The sequence below is a fragment of the Chaetodon auriga genome, chromosome 3, assembly GCF_051107435.1.
Source record: "Chaetodon auriga isolate fChaAug3 chromosome 3, fChaAug3.hap1, whole genome shotgun sequence".
Classification (NCBI taxonomy): domain Eukaryota; kingdom Metazoa; phylum Chordata; class Actinopteri; order Chaetodontiformes; family Chaetodontidae; genus Chaetodon; species Chaetodon auriga.
Window position 1 is genome coordinate 29,655,463 of NC_135076.1, and position 20,000 is coordinate 29,675,462.

The 20,000-nt window shown below is 46.7% G+C and overlaps 1 protein-coding gene across 6 annotated transcripts in view; it reads left to right on the forward strand.

The window, feature by feature from the left end:
* The window catches only part of LOC143318455 (nuclear factor 1 A-type-like), a 35,284-nt gene extending 24,592 nt beyond the window's left edge, over window positions 1-10,692 (forward strand). For all 6 annotated transcript variants that reach the window (XM_076726806.1, XM_076726807.1, XM_076726809.1 and 3 more), the window contains one exon: window positions 1-10,692. This exon is cut by the window's left edge and continues 80 nt beyond it. The gene's annotated coding sequence lies outside the window, so the exon portion shown is untranslated.
* The last annotated feature ends 9,308 nt before the right edge of the window (window positions 10,693-20,000 follow it).

Below are 20,000 nucleotides of genomic sequence, written 5' to 3' on the forward strand. Positions count from 1 at the left end.
CCTTTGACCTTCGATGCCAGCTGTGACAGAGAGTCCCGTCTTGCCCCGCCCCTACAACCCTGCTCCTCCTGCTCTGCGCCTGACTCCGCCCCCACCAGCGCCATACAGACTCAGCAGCATCAGCATGGCTACAGCGGATCAAACGCACCTCGACCCCGGCGTTAAGCACCCACTCTGTAAACTGTACGTCGTACACATCCCTGTTCGCATATGGTTCATATGTTGATGTTCATATATAGTGCCAGACCCCTCCAGACCCCCCAAACCAGACCAGGCTGGCACAGTCACGGGGGGTTGAGCCTTCGATTTTTGGGAACGCCATAAGACTGAATCACAGAGCTTCCCCTGTGAGAAACTACACCCCCCCTCTCCCATCATCCTCCACAGTGTGTGCATCCAATGGACTTGCAGCGCTACAACGCCCTCCCGGCTCCCACCCTCAGACCCCCCCCATCCCGGAGGATCTCAACGGCCTGGGGTTGGTTCGGTTGGTGGGATAGGATGGGATGCACCGTGGTTGGGGGAGAGGGGAGGTGTTACCTGGCTCAGAAACCATCAGCTAATACCACCACCCCCCCCCGCCTGAGCCCTCACTCACCTCCCACGATGGACTCCAACCCCACTTGACCCCGCCCTCTGGTTGGTGGCGTGTCAGGGAGGGTGGAGGTCCACAGGGCTCTTCCCAAGGACATGGACCAGTGCTAAAGGGAAAGACCTGACCTGATGGGGAGGTGGTGGGGGCGCAAACAGACGCCCAGCCTGTTTCACAGTAATAACATGAACTACACATGCAGAGGTGGGGGGTCATGATGGGGGAGGTCGGTCGGAGGCGGGGTTATAAAGGTGGGGAAGGTGGGGTTTGTTGATGTGAAGCGTGGCGACCAGACGCTGGTGGATCCGAGCTCGTTTATCTGGGAGGCTTTGGCTTCATGGCTCATTGGTTTTTCTCTCTTAGCCGTCATTTCAGCTGGTCCCCTCCTCTTCCTCCTCTATCCATCCACCAGTCTGGGTGAAGCTACAGCATGCGAAGGGTGGCAGAAAGCTCTGGTGTCCGAAAGGCAGCAGGCAGACAGGAGAGAGCCGAGTGACGAAAACTTTACCAGTGGAATATTGATCATGAGGAAAGTGCAATTTTGTTGGCTAGCTGTTGGATAGTTAAATATCTTTGTAAGATAGCTCGTTGAAATCAGTTGCTGAAAAGTATATATAAAATATATTTTTCTTCCTAGTCCGCTCACACCTCTGGGACTCTAAAATACTGGGGTACAAAAGATGACGACACAGCATTGAACTAGAAACCATAGCCTTGTGAGAAATAAGGGGAGCTGTATTCACATTTATTGTTTTTATTTGTTGTTTGTTCATCTTGTAAAGCTGTTAGCATGGTAGAACACCAGGCCCTTTAACAAATATCATTTGAAACAATCAATTTTTTAAAGCATTTCTCGCAGCTTTTCATTTTGCTGAGAAGAGGAACGCTGAGCGATTAACTTATTTTAATGAGCACATCGTTTTACTGAACAAACCTCTTTGAATTTCTCATGAGGCGAATCAGGAGAAAAGACAACGAGTGAATTTAAGCTTAAAAGTAATCACGTCTTCTCTGCTTTCTGTTGGCGAGATAATCTTTGACGGGCGCCGCCCGGCGACGGGCTGCCCCACGATTGGCTGGGTCTCCTAGAGCTCCCGTCCAATCAAAAGCACTTATTCCTGCAGTTGGCCAATGGGCCGTGAGTGTAATCAGGGGGTGTGGTATAGCGATAAAGAGGCAGAGCAGAGGGTCACTCTCTGGAAGCTTTCGTCCACAAGTAGACGAGACAGCCGAGCGCTTCACATGCAACTTGCCATTTTATTGAACTTCAGTTTTGTTTTTCCTTTCCTATACTATATATATAAATATATATACACACGCACACACACACGCACACACACACTCTTACGACCATCCAGCGTCGATCAAAAGTGAATTTAAGTGAAAAAGTTACAAAAAAAGAACAAAAAAATCTGCATGTTCTAGTGTTAGTGACAAATTTTTCCATAGATGACGTAGTTAGTGAGATAAAGACACTATATTGTAAACCCAACATCAGGCACTTGCCAGCAGCCGTCTATTCGTTTGGCCCGTCGAGGCCTTTTCTATCGCTCTCCTTCACAAACAACCAGCTCTCTTCGCTTCTTGACATCTTTACATGACTTTTACTTGGACTTCCTTCCCTTCCTCCTTCCTTTCTTTTCCTTCAACAACAGATCGGTTCTGCTTTTCGGTTACAAGACGTTCTCTTTCATCCGTATGTTATCAAATTGCACGAAAACAATTGTTCCTCATCGATGTGCCTTGAGCTACGGTCCAGTCCTGAGAGGTTGCACAAGATCCAGTGTGGAGAGTCTTGTCTGATTATTCCCTCACCTCCTCCTGTTTCATTTCTTTATTTGCTCCTCACTCGTTAACGGAGCAGTTAACATCAGAAAAGCTGAAGAGGAACGCGGTGACTTCCAGAATTGCTGCCTGGTAGTATCTCAGTTGAGGAGGTCTCCGGCCTGTCCTGCACCGCTTCCTCACAGCTGACATCTGTACCTGCTCCGATCAGGTGAGTCTCCTGATCTCTGCTAACAGACGGCAACACCGGCAAATTTTGTGAAATAAGCACCAATGAAAAACTCGTTCATGTAGAAACTATGAGGTGACGGGATGTTTTTGGCTGTAGGGCCTGTTAGCTAACGGTCAGGCGTAGCAGCTGAACAGGTTTCATTCAGGTCAGCTAATAGCTCTGTTTAGCAGCTAAAAGTGGTTTAAGGTGGAAATGCACTTAAGGACATTTTCCTCTGATACTTCCTAATAGCTAACAATTACTTTTAGCAGCTAAAACAGTTTGGTTCAAGTGAGCTAACAGTTCAGTTTAGCAGGAGAATTGACTGAGTTGAGTAAGCTAACAGTTCAGTGGCTAAAACATGCTGAGTCACATTAGCTAACTGTTGAGTTTAGCACTCTAAACCATTTGGATTAGCTAACAGTTCAGATAGCAGCTACATCGGTTTGATTCAGCTTTGCTAACTGGTCGTGTTAGCCGTTAACAGTGTTTGGTTCAGATTAGCTACCAGTTCAGTTTGGCTCCCGATCGCAGAAAAAACTCACTGTACAAGTTTGGGGACAGTTTCACTGAAATGATAAATGAGTAGTGGTTTTTTTTTATACGATTCAGGTGGAAAATGAGTTTTCAGACACACACACTGAGTCTGATCTGTGAGAACGGACTGAAATACTGGAAACACACTTTGGAAGTGACCAGTTTTTGGCAGATGAAGACTTTGGACTCATTTCACTAAATCTGGTGATGCCAGGATGTTGATGGAGCAGATGGAGCCGATCGCTGCTCAGCTGGCGGATGAGTTCAGTTCAGCGCGTTGACCTCCACCCGCCCCGTCGCCCCGCCGTCAGTCCGGCAGGATGACTTTGACTTCTGTTGCTGCAAACTCGGAACAGCAAAACCTTCATTTTCAAGTCTTCCTGTTTTCATTTTCGGTCAGTTTCTTCGTTCCCATAAACGAATAATGAGGACATAAAGTATGCAATACCTGCTTGCACTCACTTAGACTTATTTTGTCTGACATTGTTTTATTTAGTTTTTTTTTTTTTTTTTACTTTCAACCAAAGTTGGCGTGCACGTGACTGGCATCGTGCTCCGTGGTCGGTCCCTAAAAATGGTGAAGCCAGCCCTGCAGCGGCGCTCCAGCCAAGCTGAGCCTCCGTCGCTCGGGGAATTCTACTCCCTTCCTTCCTTCCTTCCTTCCTTCCTACCTTCCTTCCTTCCCGTTTTGATAATCTACCAGACGGCCGCAGTCCTACATCCGGGTCTCTCTTTCCTAAAGGTTTTCTTTTTTAGTTCTTTGGTCACAAGCAAGCCTTAAACAAGTCCAACTTCTTCTCCATCGCGCAGAAAACAGTTTATCGAGAACATTTTTGATGACGTCCAACACTTTAAGCACGCCCCGCCCTGCCTGGCAGAGGGTTCAGTAAATAAAATGTTTATCTGTTGTGTGTTCGGTCCGGGCAGCGACGGGACGCCGTCAGCTGCGATGGTTCAGTGGTTCCACTTGTGGGTTGTGTGTTTCCTCTTAGTGTTTGTTTTGTCTCTGTTCTTGCCTACCCTTTAGCCATGAGTTGGGCATTACTTCCTTAATTATCTGCACTAAATATGAAATAAATGACATAGTGAAAAAGTATTACATAAAAAAATACAGCTTCCAGGGCTTAAAAAGAGCGAAGGGAATTAAAAAAATTGCACGGACATTTTTTTAAGTGTCACAAAAACCTTGTGAAGCAGCCTAGCATCTAATCAGCGACTTTTGGCTGCGTGTGTGTAAGATAACGACAAAATTGCACCCTTTTTAAAGAAAGAAAAAAAGAAAAAGATTATAAAAGCAATAGTTTGGGCAGTGTGTTTTTGTTCTTGTGTTGTGTGTGTAATTTAGTTCTGGTACAGCAGCGAAGAGACGCAGAGAAGAGTTAACTCTTAACGGACGGGAGGCAGCAGGGCCGCTCGGCCCGCCTGGAGACGTGTTTGTATGTTGTATAGTTTTATTAATTACACTGATTTTAAAGCTGCCCTATTTTATAATGCAGGACTTTTGTAACATTGATTAAATGAGGAAAAACTAGTGTTGTGAATTTTCTGATTGTTTGTATCGAGGCCACATTACTAGAACTGGTTTGGTTTGTTTTCTGGGAACTGGATTTAAGTTGAAAACTTTCCTGTTTCCTTGTTTTCTTTATTTTTCTTTATTTGCTTTCCTTTTTGTATGTATTTAAGGATATTTCCTCTGTTGATGGTATAGCATATTCCTGTACTTAAAAAGTATAGGGCGCTGTGGTGATAAGACCATTGTAAATGGATGTTACAGTATGCTGTATGTTTTGAAGGTTATTTGTTGCATCAGTGTTGATGAAGCTAAATCTAGGTAATTCTGAGGAAAATTGGTAAGAAAAGCAAGCGTTTTTTATGCATTTTAAAAGTTTAGTTTTAGGCAGGAGACAATGACATAGCCAGCCAAAGGATGCCCCTACTATAAATGCATCTCGGCATCTTTTTTTGTGTTCACCATTCCATGCAGGAAAATAAACAGCTTGATTATGCAACATGATTCTTTTTCTTTTCCATCTGTTTCTTTCTTCACTGGCCCACAAGATCACCTCCTCCTCTTCCTCCTCCTCCTCTTCCTCCTCCTCCTCCTCCTCCTCCTCCAGCCCTCCCTGAGCCCGGAGGTCCACCCTGACCTCCGTCCATCCACACATCCGCCGCTGCTCATCACAGCATCACATTCATGCAGCAGATAATCGAGAAACAAGTCACCAGGATGACCAGTGAGATCAGAGTTTCTGCCCATTTGCTGCGTTTCCTCCAGAAACATGACGATCAATAACGATCAGACCAGTGAAACACGTCCTCTGAACTGGCCGTCTTAAAAGCATCTTCTTCAGTCGTACGTCAAGGTCTACGCTGGATGTCTTCATCCACACTGCTGTCAGAGCTGCAAAAAGCATTTAATATTGATCAATTTATTGATTAGTTTGTCTCTAGAATGTCAGCAAATAGCAAAAAATGTCCATCACAAGCTCCCAAAATCCCAAGGTGACTTCATTCAAATATAGTAATAATCCAAACCCCGATGACAGTTCAGTTCATATTCTCAGTTGTGACACTTGAAGTCTGGAACTGTGATGTTTTTCGTAAAAAATAATAATAATAAACTTCATTTATACTGCACTTTTCTTAACAATGTTACAAAATGCCCTCGTGCATGTTCCCGCGTAGAAAAGAACGACTGGAGAAGGTGCCTGAGGCGGTCCAGCGTGGACAAACTTTAGTTCTCCGTCCTGACAAACTCACCACGTTTCTTCAAAACGAGCAATTTTAGATTCTAGAGGCAAATTAAAACACATGAAACCCTGAACTGAACTGAAGTTTGTGTAAAACAATTCTTATCTGAAATGTTCCCATTTGGTGAAATGATGAAGCCATAAAAACATGTTGGGTTTGAATATTTGGAACAAGCCGCAACAATCAGACATTTCTGAAGGACGAGAGAAGTAAACCGCAGCTGGATGGAGAGCGCGTCTCCGGTCAGTCACGATTAAATTTAAAGTGGTTGAAGAAATCAAAAAATGAGCAGCAACTCTGATCCGGCTGGAACTGGAGTCCTTGAAGTGGAGCTCTGCGGAGCTCCAGCTGAGCGGGTGGTGGTGGTGGTGGTGGAGGCTGAGGAGGGGCTGAATGTGAAGCTCACTGCACCACCTTCTCCTCCTCCACAAAACTAACAGCAGAGACACAAATCAGAGGCTGAGAGAGCGATGAGCCTTAAGGCCGGACGCTGCGTCCAACCAGCTGAGCCGACGAGCGCCACATGCTAACACACACCAGCAGGGACACAAACCTTCAGCCAAACACACGTCTGAGAAACCTTTCTGAGCTTCTAACCGCCCGACTGCAGCTTCCTCCGTCCACCCTCAATCTAGAAAACTGTGATCCAAAGCTTGTCCGACCAGCCGTGTGAGCGAAGGCTGGAGTCAGACTGTCTTAAAGCCTCCAGAAGAGAAGCACCTCCATTCGCCTCCCGCTCCCGTCCCCCTCTCCTCACCCCCTCCCACCAAGAGCTGATTTTTGGATTTTGCCTTTGAGGAATTCTGCCGCTCCATCAGGAAACAGGGTTGAATGAAGGCTGAGCTTTTTATGCGAACGCCTTTGTTGTCCTCACATTTGTCCAAATTCTCCCGGGCAGAGATTACCCCCTCACCACCACCCGAGAAACAAATCCATCGGCCCGGACCGCTGTGCGAGTCTGCGGTTTGGAGGGTCGGGGAGTAATCGAATTTGAACGGCTTGAAGTGAAGAGGGGCAGAATTCTTCAGGCTTAGACCAGGGTATTTTTAATCCACCCAAGTACTTTCAATCACTTTAGAGACCTGAGTATGTGAATTATAGCAACGCTGAACGTACAGGACTGATAGAACAATCGTACAAGCACCAGGGAGAGCTTCAGTGACACCTGAAATCCACCTCCAGCAGCTTTCATTGGCTCTACACCGATGTGAATGCAAACGCTGCCTTTTCCCCGCCGTTCGTCGTCGTCTTCGGCGCGAGAACGGAGCGGGAGGAAGACATCCTTCACCGTGTCGGCCGTGCGGGAGCGCGAGCCGGGGAAATGAGTATAAATGGCATCACTTTAGAGAGATGAAGGAAAGTCATTGGACGGGGAGGCAGGTAACACTGAAGCTGCTCTCCAGCGCTCAACTGTAATGAATTACGGTGTCACTGCTCCTTTGCAAAGATATTTATTTATCCTGTTGCAAAACCATTACATGGTGCTAAGCGTTAAATCAAGCCAGTGAAGAGGAGGTAAGCTGGAAAATGTGACAATTTGAACTTACTATCATGCTTCCTGACAGCGTATCAAAGCATAGCAGTCTAATCTGCATGAGAACTATGCACTGACTAAACATCCACACGTGCACGCGGCTCACGTGCGTGCGCCTGCCCACGTGGACTTTGGTATCTACTTTGTGAAAATTTCAGCCTCTGCCTTCTTTTACGATCAATCCTTCCGTTTCCAGATCCCAGCTTCTACGGACCGGACGAGTTATAGGAAAAATCTGAAAAAGAAATGAAAAATAAAAACAAACCAGCATATTACATGATATATTGAAAAAGATCAAATGTAGTGCCTGTGAAAACCTGTATTATAATGCTCTTCTGAATACTGAATACAATAATTGTTTGTAATTGTTGAAATTTCTGACCACCAGTAGCCTTTGCTGTCTGTCAGGCCCCTCTGATTATAGCTAATGTACAATAATCATAAGATATAACTGCATGCTCTTCCATAATCGCCTAGTAAACTGTTACAATGACAACAAATGAGAAAAAAAATTACAAAAACCAGATTGTTCTGTTCCTGTTTGGGTTCCTCTTCTTTTTCTTACCTCTCCCTGTATGCCTCAAACCTTTTCTGCTCACTGTCTCACCTCCCTTACCTTCATCCCTTCATCCTCCCACGTGGGACTCTTTCATCCCGACATGAATCCGTCACCGTTCACCTCCACGGTTTTCTACTGCGTGTCAGTTCATTGTCATTGATCTGACGGGTGTGCCACCACGATGACCGCCCTGGGCCATCGGCGGACTGCCGCAGCCTCGCAGGGTTTTAATCCGACAATCTCCAGCTAACTTTTAACATCAGCAAACACCTGGCTGGTCTGGCCTCCCCTCCCCTCCCCTCCCCTCCCCTCCCCTCCCCCCCTCCGTCCCCTCGTGTCCATTGACCAGCAGGCTGAGAAATTTCTGCGTGGCTCTGGGTGAATCCTCCTCCTCCTCCCCAGGCAGCTTCCTGCAGGAGGCTGAATCGATGGCCTCGGCCTTTTTCTGCAACGCTCAGCACTATCCGGGACTGAATCCCCCTCCTTCCTCATCGAGCCTCCGCTGCGTCTCCCTCGGCAGGACTTCAAACGAGCCGCCGCTCCTCCAGGATGAGAAAGGTCTGGAAAGAGAAAGAGGTATCCAGCACCTGGAGACTCCCCCTGCCTCCCCCCTTCCTCTCGCAGTCCCAGGCCAGCTGGGGTCGATTGGCTTGTCTAGCTCACCTCCAGTGGCTCCTCTCTGTTTTCGACTCGCAGGCTGTCGATGCAGCTCGGCTCTTTGAAACCAAACAGTTTCTTCGACTTGTGCATCTCTTTCAGGCAGAAAACTTCGACTTGACAAACTTTGTTGATGACCAGACTGTTTCGTTAAAGGACCATGCCACTGATTTTGCAAGTCGTCTGCTTGAATTACTGCTGAAGAGTTTCCAGAGAGTGATGGAGTGTTCTACATCAAACCTCTCTGGGAGGCGGTTTCCAGTACCTTCACATCCCTGTAAGTCAGGGGTGTTTCTTAAAAGGCCTCAAAATGCTCTAAACTTCTGAAAAGTCATGTGGGCCAATATATCCTCCAGTGTTAGCCTGTTGGCCTCTGTGTCGGACAGAAATGTCCCTGATGCTTCAGATCTGGGTCACGGTTCTTCAACACGTTTCTCCACCGTCAGTGTTCCCTCCAGTCGATGGCGTCAGCACAGCCTCAGTTTGTTATACCTTTAAAGAATGTTTATAAGAACAACATTTGGATGATATGTCCCAACAAATTTTTAAAAACTTTAATTATCTCCATCATATCTGCCTCCAGAATTAATCAGGTTATAGTCTACGCTGTTTTTTGGATCAATGAAACCCTTCTATAAGTACATTTAGCTGCATCAGTCGTATCACCTGATTTTTGTCAGAGCTACATCAGCTGAGAGCATCCGTCAGCAACAGCGAATCTCAAACAAGTGTCCAGTCTTGAAAATGAAAATCAGTAGCTGCCAGGAAGAAAGCCATTTTAACGTGACGGCATGCCTTGAAAATGGTTGACAGTGAACAACAGATTTCAGAACAGTTGAGACGTTCTGTAAAACATACAGCAGGATGTGATCAGCTGCTAATCAAACATCTGCTGATTGTGAATCTGATGCAGCAACGCGTTTCACAGACTGAAAGATGTGGAACGCTCCAAAAACACCTGTCTGGAACATTCCACAGGTAAACAGGCTGATCGGTAACAGGTGAGAGCATCATGATTGGGTATGAAAGGGGCGTCCTGGAAAGGCTCAGTCGATCACAGAGGATGGAGCGAGTTCACCACTCTGTGAACACGAGTCCAGGCTGTTCTGGGATCAGGGCTGTAGATGATCTGCAGTAGACGGACTGAAACGTGCAGAAACGCTGGCGTCGTCCTTTATCAAGTCAAATAGAAATCTGAGCATCCAGATGTAGAAATTTTCACTCTGTTCAAATTATCAGCTGAAACAAACCAGGGATTCGTTTTTTATGATGCCGACGGCCCAATACTGCCCACGTTCATTTGTTTTCCAGCCTGTTGGTTTCAGTATTCAAGCCAATCACCGACACGGTTAATCGATCAGCTCCATGAGCGTTTCTCGTTGCCTTTCGTCCAGCCCTCTGGAGGCGATGCTAACTGTAGCTAACCCAAGACAATCTCGAGGAAGGAGAGCTTTATCTTTATCCCGGGCGTCGCTGGGCAGACTGCGTCCCACTGCGGTCACACGTTCTCATCATCCCATCAGCCCCTCCTCACTGCCCAAACCACCACAGAGACCAGACCACATCCCGACCACAACAACCTGTTCGGTTCCACCATCACATCCAGCCATTGACCTCTCCTCCTCACCTCCATCCTCACCCAGAACTGACTTAAACCTTGTGCCTCTACAACTCTTTTATGGAACAGGCGGCGTTTTCTGCTGCCGCCGTTACACCGCTCCACCATCTGGTGTTGCTCTTCTGTTCAATGTTACCTAGTGTCCATTAGTTGTACCCGGTGCCATTGTTGTCCACTCTCTGTGTTCTGAAGCTGTGAGTTTGCACTGACTCCTCCGTTGTCCTCTGACTTACTGCTGTCAGCTCTTCTGTTGTCACTCTGTCGTTCTGTTTCTTCTGTTCTTCCCTCTCCGACTGTTGTTTCCGTTGAACTGGTGAAGTGTAGGCCCATCCCTCTCGGCCCCATTAGTGACTCCATGTCCACGCAGACTCAATTTACTGGAAGCAAGATGTGCATTTCCTATGCAACAACGACAAAAAATAAAGACGCTAATGCTCTATCGACCGTCTCTCTGCTGTTTTTCTGTTGCATTCCTGTGTGTTTATGTACATGCTGTTCAGGGCCTTTACTTCAGGAAAAGTACTAATACCACACTGTGAAAATACTCCACTACAAGTAAAAGTCCTGCATTCAAGACTTTGTATTATCAGCAAAATGTACCTAAAGTGTGAAAAGAGATTACTGCTGTAGATGTTTCAGCTCATTGAACTCCTTTATATCCTGTTGGTGCTTTAATCTACATCAATGCATCAGATTCCAGAAGATCATCACATGTTTGCAGCACAGCCGTCCTGTGAGAACCACGTATCTCCAAAAAGTCTGCTGAGCTCAGAAAAACAGGCTGTTTTCAGCTTTGTGATGATGATTTTCAGCTGATCCAAGAGGCTTTTTAAAGAGTTCATTGAGCTGAAAGGGAAAGTTGGGCTTGTTTCTAGGACTCTCAGTGGTCCTGCCGCAAAATGATCTTTCTTCAGAAAAAGCCTTCATAGCTGAGACTTACAGTTGGTTCTGTAGATTTGAAGTAGCCTCTCAGTTATTATCAAACCATTTCAAGATTCAAGATTGCTTTTATTGTCATTGAGCATGGCCATGTCAATGAAATTTGCATTGCAACCCCCGTGTAGAAAGAGAAGATAATAAAATAAGATAAAATAAAATATAAGATGAACTCACATCTAGATAAAATAAACTCACTGTTATTTGTTTGCAGGTATCATCCAGTGATCATCTTCAGGAGAGTGTAAACCACCTGACCTGTTTCACCTCTTGTTGTTGTTGCAGTCCCTCCACCATCAGTGTCAGAGCTCCATCTCGACCTCCTGCTTGTTGTTCTTTATAAGGCTCTGAATTTAATGGACGGGCTCTAAAGTCTTTATCCAGTGAAGATTCTGCATCTCGCTCTCTGAGTTTCTTGACAGAAGTTTCCAAAGTGCAGCTAATCTGTAATTTCAACATGGAACACTTTGATCATATGTATGAAGAGCAAAAGCTCTGTAAGCTGAGACAGAACCAGGATCAGGTAAGACTCACTTGAACTTTCCACTATTTGGAAAGCAGACACAAATAAATGAAACAAAAATCTGACATCAAACAGCTGCTGTTGTGGTAGAAAAGTGTGTTGTGTTCGTGGAGGTGGTTTGATGTGGGAAGACGCAGAAGGCTGGGAAATGAACTGGTGTGTGATGTTGAGTCTGTTCCAATCGATCTGATGAAAATGGTCCCTGAGCTGCTGCATCTTCACACCTGGATGAAACCATCCGAACAACAGTCTGCTGCTCTCTGATGTTCCCTGAAATCCAGGCAGAGTGAGACCTCTGTATCTGCTTCCACTGTTCAATCTGTGTTTCATCCGTCCTGTAACAGAAACAGTCAGATCTGCTGATGTCAGCAGTCACAGTGTGTGTGTGTGTGTGTGTGTGTGTGTGTGTGTGTGTGTGTGTGTGTGTGTGTGTGTGGTATTGAATACCACTAACACTGTCAGAGCTCAAGGATTTCAGTCTCTTGTAGCTGCAGGAGTGAAACCAGGGATGAACGAGTGAGTTATTTTTCAGCACAATGTGAACTGAGATCAGTTCATTTTGTCCTAAAGGTAAAGCTACGTACACACACACACACACACACGCACACACACACACACACACACACACACACACACACACACATACATACGATACGTAATCGCTGCTGTGTTTGGTGATGCACAGTGTGACGATCAGAGTCTCAGAGAGTCTAAACCTGCAGACTTCACACATTCAGGCCTTCAGATTTCGGCTCTCTGTTATTTTCCTGTTACTGATAAAAGTTCATACAAACGTCGTGACGTCAGCAGAAAGCTGGAGCCGCTCCTCAGCTGTTTGAGAGTGCAGACATGTCACTGATGTGTGTCGTCTGTAGCCTCTGTCTGTAAATGACTGAGACCTTCATCAGGCCTGCGTCCGTCCTCCATGTTGGACACACAGCTGACTGGAGGCGTCCTGTGCTGCCAGACTGAGGAATCACTGTTTGGTCTGAAGTCGCCCATCAAAGACCAGAACCACAGAAATCCTCTCCCTCCTGCTGTCCACACCTCTCTGTCCTCCACCGTCCTCCTCCTCCTCCTCCTCCTCCTCCTCCTCCTCCTCCCCCTCGTCACCCCGCTGTGTGTTGTGTTGTTGTCGGCCGAGCTCAGATTCTCCCCCGGGTGCAGAGTGGAGGGTGGGAGCCGCCTCAACCCTCCTCTCAGGTTTCAGGGAGGGAGACGACCGCAGAGGAGCGTGAATAATTCAGCCCGCCGCCAACACCGGGCATCGCCTTTCCACAACACACACACACACACACAGCGTGACCTGATATGCCCCCACAGCAAACCAGCTAAAGGTCAGCAGGTCAGACTGTGAGCTTGAACTTGAGACACCGCGCCGTCAGTCATAATGACGACGATGTTCATCGGAATAAAAACTGGTTTTCTGCTTTGAAAGCAGTTTTATGTGGAAATGATTTCTCTGTGTATGTTTGTGTGTCGCTGTCAACACCATTCAAACGTTTGAAATCAGCTGTTTTATTGTTGTTTGTTAAAACTCTTCTTTGATGAAGCCACAGTGATGAATGAGGAGAATCTGCTGAACCAAAATCCCCCAAATACTCCTCAATTCTGAATTTGTTTTCAGTCCCAAAGTGTGAAAGAGGCTGCGATGGTTGAGTCACAGCAGTGAAGCTGAGCTCCAATATGATCTGGAAATCTGTGTTTGTTCGGGCCCTCTGCAGCTTTAAACTGTGATTGGTCAGCTCGCATTATGTTCGTATGATCCAGAGATTTTTTTCCAACAGTGTGCTGACTGGAGTTTAAGCATCAGTTAAAGTATGAGCAGTATAAGCGTCGATTGAAGTGTAAATACTCAAAGTTCACTTAAAGGAGTCCAAGTGTCAGCTGAAGGGTCAAAATATCAGTAGAAGCATAAACACTGAAGGCAGCTGAAGTGTTTGAATGTATGCTGTGAAAGGTGTGAAGGGGCACTGCAAGTGCTAAAAGTGAAGTGTGTGAAGATGGTGAGTACCAGGAGGTGTGAAGGCTCAGGAACAGTTTCAGGTACTTTAAGTGTCAGCTGAAGAGTGTGTTTCAGTGTGAGCACCGCGAGTGTGCGAAGTCATCAACATGTAAACAATAAGAACAAGTCAACAGGTCGGGCGGTGGATAACTCAGAGCTCTTTTACTCAAGTCAGGGTGTGATTTAGCCCCGCCTCTAGCACACCTGAGCTCACTTCCTGGTTAGGTGGAGGTCAGGTGGATGTCAGGTGGAGGTCAGGTGGATGTCAGGTGGAGGTCAGGTGGAGGTCAGGTGGATGTCAGGTGGATGTCAGGTGGAGGTCAGGTGGATGTCAGGTGGATGTCAGGTGGAGGTCAGGTGGAGGTCAGGTGGATGTCAGGTGGAGGTCAGGTGGAGGTCAGGTGGATGTCAGGTGGAGGTCAGGTGGATGTCAGGTGGATGTCAGGTGGAGGTCAGGTGGATGTCAGGTGGAGGTTGAGGGTTAATGGCAGGAGAAGAGCCTCAGACAGAGCAGTAAAATGTGAGCAGTGAGGTGTTGGTGGAAACTGAGAACGTTTGCTTCAGTTAAAGATCGACTGAACGCAGACCAGCTGGAGACGTTTGGAGCCTCTTTGTTCACCTGACGACTGGAGCAACACAATCATGTGACCTGCATCCATCAGGTAAAGTTGATCCAGCTGGTTCTTGATTGTCTTTTAGCCTTTCTGCTTCTCCTGGTTGTGTTTCTGATTTCTTTGGTCGTCCAAGCTGTTGCATCACGATGAATCCAGGCTGTCATTGGTCCGGTTTACTGTTAACTGCTCACGCTGGTGTGTGATTGGACAGGTGTGCAGCCTCTGACCTGCTGTCAGAAAAGTAACTTCTGTCTGTCCATGTCTGTCCGTCCAGCTGTGCTTGGCTGCACGTGAAGAACAAAGATTAAATGAGACCGATCAGACGGATCATAGAACGTGCTGCTGTGAACAAAAGGACATTTTCACTTCCTCTCTTTCTTTCATCAATCGTCCGTCTGAGTGAAAGTTTAGAGACTGACTAATCTGAGCTTTGAGACTCTGCCTCTTTGGTTCCTGATGCAGCTTTCTTTCATCGTTTTTACTATTCTAACGTCTGGGTGCTCGACAGACGTGACTGGACGCATCATGTTTCAGGCTGACACCTGGGGTGGTCTGTTCAGCACAGGACGTGAGGCTGAGGGGGCGGTGCCACCAGCGGGGCGCAGCAGGTGATGACTTCGTGCTGATTCTGTCTGAAAGGTTTTCCGTTCCTGCAGCCCAGTTTGGCCGTAATTTGTTCATGTTTGGCGACGTCCGGCAGCACCTTGTCAGTTTGAAGCTCTGAGTGTTGGCTGAGCAGCGTGAACACCAGAAGCTCCAGCGGCCGCTCAGTAATGAGCAGACGGGACGGAACGGGCAGCGCCTCCAGGTTAACGAGGGAGCCGGTGCTGCTGGGAAACGATTGGCCTCAGGTGACGACACGCCTGACGGACACATGGCTGCAGGCGGTGCTGTGAGGCGTGGAAGTTAGCGAGGAGGGAGGTTAGAGGAAAGACACACACACACACACACACACACCCAGAGACACACTGCAAACAGCCAAATCTGAGCCAAAGGAAATGTCAGAAATCAAAGCTGCTGTTTCGTACCAGACAGGTTTTAACAGCAATCCACGCGTTTCCACCTTAAATACCTTAATTATCTATTACTTTTGCTGGCTGCCAGTAATTAAATGTTGAATTATGAATCTGATGATCATCACTAAACCAAATCAGTCTCCTGCTCTGCCTTCAGTCTAACCGTGGCTTCTTCTGTTTCCCTCGACTTTATTCCTTTTTCCTCTTCTTTTTGAGAGCTGAGGTTTGACAGTGTTTGACACACACACACACACACACACACACACACACACACACACACACACAGTGTACAGTAAAAGCATAGCTGAGCTCACTCAGGTCTAAGCCCTCTGCTCAGTGTTGGTTTGAGTCACTGGTTCCTGTTTCATCCAGTTTCGTTTGTATGACAGGAAACTTTCTCAGTGTTTAATCATCAGCGTCACCTTTTCACATGACGGAAACGAGACCAAAGCTTAATGAAAAGTCACCGCTGAGCCTGAGGAGTGAGTGGACTGCTCAGTGTTTCAGTGCGCGCCTGTGGAGTCACTCATGGAGCTTCTGCAGAGTAAAACACTGAAAATGTTCTTTTCTCCAGAAGCTGACGTAGCTGCGAAGCGTCTTCGATCTCTGTCAGTCAGACATCTTAGTTTACGTCAACAGACGACCTGCAGCGTCTCTGTTCTGTCGTTTTCAGAGGGGAAGCTGTAAGAAGCCTCAGTTCACCTCCTGCTGAGCAGCAAACAGCTGACAGACTCAGAGACGAGCTGGTGGACATTTAACAGCTGATCTGTCCCTCAGGGGGTGGAGGAGACCAAACACAGAGCTAAAAGAGACAAGACTGGACTGATGTCCATCAGGAGACACGAGTCCACATGGATCACCGCGTTGTTCTGTAGCTGCTGGAGCTCTTAAAGGTGACGATATGTCAGTGAGCCGACAGCTTGTTTCTGCTGCCCCCAGGTGGACAAAAAACTCTACTTTTAAGTAACTTTAGGTTGGTGTTTTTGGACTTTTCCATCCGGCTTTAATGAACTAAAGTTTTGCCTGTTTGTCTTCCTGGCCTGGTGTCCTACCGGCCGCCTCATCCATTCATATTGAGCCACGGTAACCACGGTGACACCACCTTAACGAAGGGCCACGGACACGCCCCCCCGATTCCCCCTCAGCCATAATGAAAGACCAATTAGAGGAGAGGATTAAGGCGCTTCACGTCCACACACGAATTAGCATTAATCAAAGAGTCACTGTGGTGTGTGTGTGTGTGTGTGTGTGTGTGTGTGTGTGTGCGTGCGTGTATGTGGGTGTGTGTGTGTGTGTGTGTGTGTGTGTGTGTGTGTGTGTGTGCGTGTATGTGGGTGTGTGTGTTCTCCACAGTGAATAGTGATGAGCTCCAGGCTCAGTGTGAAGTCGTATAATTGCTGCTGGTGTTTCTGATCAATACCACACCCACTGCCAGGCTCAGCCAATGGGAGCAGGCTTCCAGCAGGAGTGTGTGTGTGTGTGTGTGTGTGTGTGTGTGTGTGTGTGTGTGTGTGTGTGTGTGTGTGAGAGAGAGAGAGAGAGATTCTATAGCTGTGTGTGTGCTCTTGTATGTTTTATAGTCTCACTAGAATAATATATATTATTTAATTTAACATGCTGAATGTCTGTGAGGCGTTCAGCGTGGACACGTTCAGCGTGGACACGTTCAGCGTGGAGACGTTCAGCGTGGACACGTTCAGCGTGGAGCGAGTCCAGTTTGTTCTTCAACAACTGGAACGATGGAGGTTGGAGGACGTCTGAAGGGCTCCTCGTCTTCCTCTTTGGCCTGAATGATGATGACTCAGTGGACGGAGGATGAAGCTCAGCAGACAGCAGAAGGTTCTCCTGGTCAGTCAGCGCTTCAAACACCAGCTGCTGCTGATCCACGTGACGACGAGGAGAAGCAACGACATCTGGTGACATCGGGATGTTTCAGCAGTGATTCAGTTTTAACTCTGGAGACAGGAAATGACCAGGAAGACATCCAGAGAGTACGCAGGACGGACCGATACACACACACGAGTACAAGTACACCGACTGTGACGAGAAAGTTTGAGCTTCCACCATCACCACTTGTATGTACTGTGTGTACATGTACAAGCTTTTTTAAAACAAACATCCAAATGACTTCCAAAAACTCATCTTTTCTCTGTATACTATGTGTACTCTCTGTAAACTATGTGTACCCTCTGTATACTATGTGTACTCTCAGTATACTATATGTACTCTCAGTATACTATGTGTACCCTCTGTATACTATGTGTACTCTCAGTATACTATATGTACTCTCAGTATACTATGTGTACCCTCTGTATACTATGTGTACCCTCTGTATACTATGTGTACTCTCAGTATACTATGTGTACCCTCTGTATACTATGTGTACTCTCAGTATACTATGTGTACCCTCTGTATACTATGTGTACCCTCTGTATACTATGTGTACCCTCTGTATACTATATGTACTCTCAGTATACTATGTGTACCCTCTGTATACTATGTGTACTCTCAGTATACTATGTGTACCCTCTGTATACTATGTGTACTCTCAGTATACTATGTGTACCCTCTGTATACTATGTGTACCCTCAGTATACTATGTGTACCCTCAGTATACTATGTGTACTCTCAGTATACTATGTGTACTCTCAGTCAGTACTCTGATTACATGCTCAGGTGTGACTCGATGAGTTGAAGGGGGGAGTTTGCTGATGAAGAGCTAATAATCCCTCGTCCTCCTCTTCCTCCTCCTTTGTCTCCTTCAAGGTTCTTCAAACAGAGAGCTGGTCGGATTTTAAGCGTCTGATCTTTAAATATGATTTTTATCTCCCTGCGGGGGAGACATTTACTCTGACAGGTCGACGTCTCCCCTGAGGAGGAAACTTACCCTCCTCCTCCTCCTCTTCCTCTCATCTCCTCCTCTCTTATTATCTGGTGTCATCTTGACTCTCCTCCACATCCTCTCATCTCTCTTCATCTCCTGTCTTCCTCTCCTCCTCCCTCCTTCTCCTCTCTGTTCTCCTCACCTCATTTCTTCTCTCCTCCTGTTTCCTCTGACTCCTCCTGTGATTTACCGTCTGACTCCTGACGTCCTGCGAGCTTCTCTGAACTTTCTCCTCACGTCTTTCAGTGCAGGAGCGTTGAATCAGTCACAGGAACACAACATCTCAGGCACTGCTGAAGTATTCAGAGCCTTTACCAAAGTACAAGTACTAAAAGTACACTGTAGAAATACTCTGTCACAGTAAAAGTCCTGCATGGATGATCAAGAAAATGTACTTTAAGTACTGAAAGTATTCAGTGCAGTACAGTGTCCCCTGTGTCTGTTGTCCTCTTGTCTCTGGTCTCATTAGATCATTGAGACTCTTCATTCTTGGCAAAGCAGGATTTTACTGTTGGACTTGTTGGTTGATGTTGAGCTTTTGTAGATTGTTTTGACACACACAGTCATTGTTAGCGGTTAGCAGTTAGCAGTTAGCATTCAGTGCTAGTGTGAACGTGAAGGGAAACATAAACATCACGTGACTGAAGCTTCAATCAGGAACTGCTTTCATTTCCTTTTTGAGACGAGAATCAAAGTTTATTTTCAAATATTAGAATATTTAAATGGTGTGTAAAATTAAACCCTCCACACACACACACACACACACACACACAAACATTGGTGCAGCTGAGCTCTGAGTGCCACCCTGTGACAGGCCGAGTGTGAATATTGAACTGACTTATCTGGTGACACACCAGGCCTGACTGTCCAAATTAATACACACACACACACACACACACACACACACACACACACACATACACAGGGATTATAGACAGAGAGAAAGACCAGAGCCCTGGGATTTCTTTATTTAGTAGACCCCCTTCACACACACACACACACACACACACACACACACACAGTTTGATGAAGGTTTGCATGAAGCCTCCACCTTATCGCTGAAGTTTCCTCCTGCGCTCCGTTCCGACCGACGCAACTGTAATTTCATGCCTTCTGTGTTTCCCATGCAGACACTGAGTGTGTGTGTGTGTGTGTGTGTGTGTGTGTGTGTGTGTGTGTGTGTGTGATGTGGGGAGGGTAAAGCCCCCTATCAACTCCCCAGAATGCAAGCTGGGTTGATAATTATTCAAATGTTTTGTCTGATCCAACAGACGCGGCGACGTGACGAACACGGCGAGGACATTAAAAACACACTTCAGTCGCACAGCAACCAAAATGATTATTAACTGTGGTGACGGTCTGATGTGCTCCGACCAATCAGCTGCCTCCTCAGATGTGTGTCGGGCTGCACTTCCTCTGACGCTCACTAGATGCTGCTGTGATAAAATTCTGAATGTGTTGAAGTGAATGAGGAAGCCTCCAGCTTCCTGTTCACTTCTGATTGGACCGCAGGTTTTAAAGATCCCGTCCAATGAAAATCAAGTTTTTAACCACATGGTGTTTTTATTTAGTTGAAGTTCCATATGATGAGTGAACTAAGCAGTGAGCACCATCACCTCAGGAACCAATCAGTCCACAGCAGGGAGGGGCTACAGTGAAAGGAGGGGCAGCGGGGGAGGAGCCAGGTGGAGCTCCTTATGGGTATTTTACAGACTCAGCTTCAGTGATTTCACTGCACAGACGGAGACTTACTGAACCTCCGTGTTTCAGTGAAACGT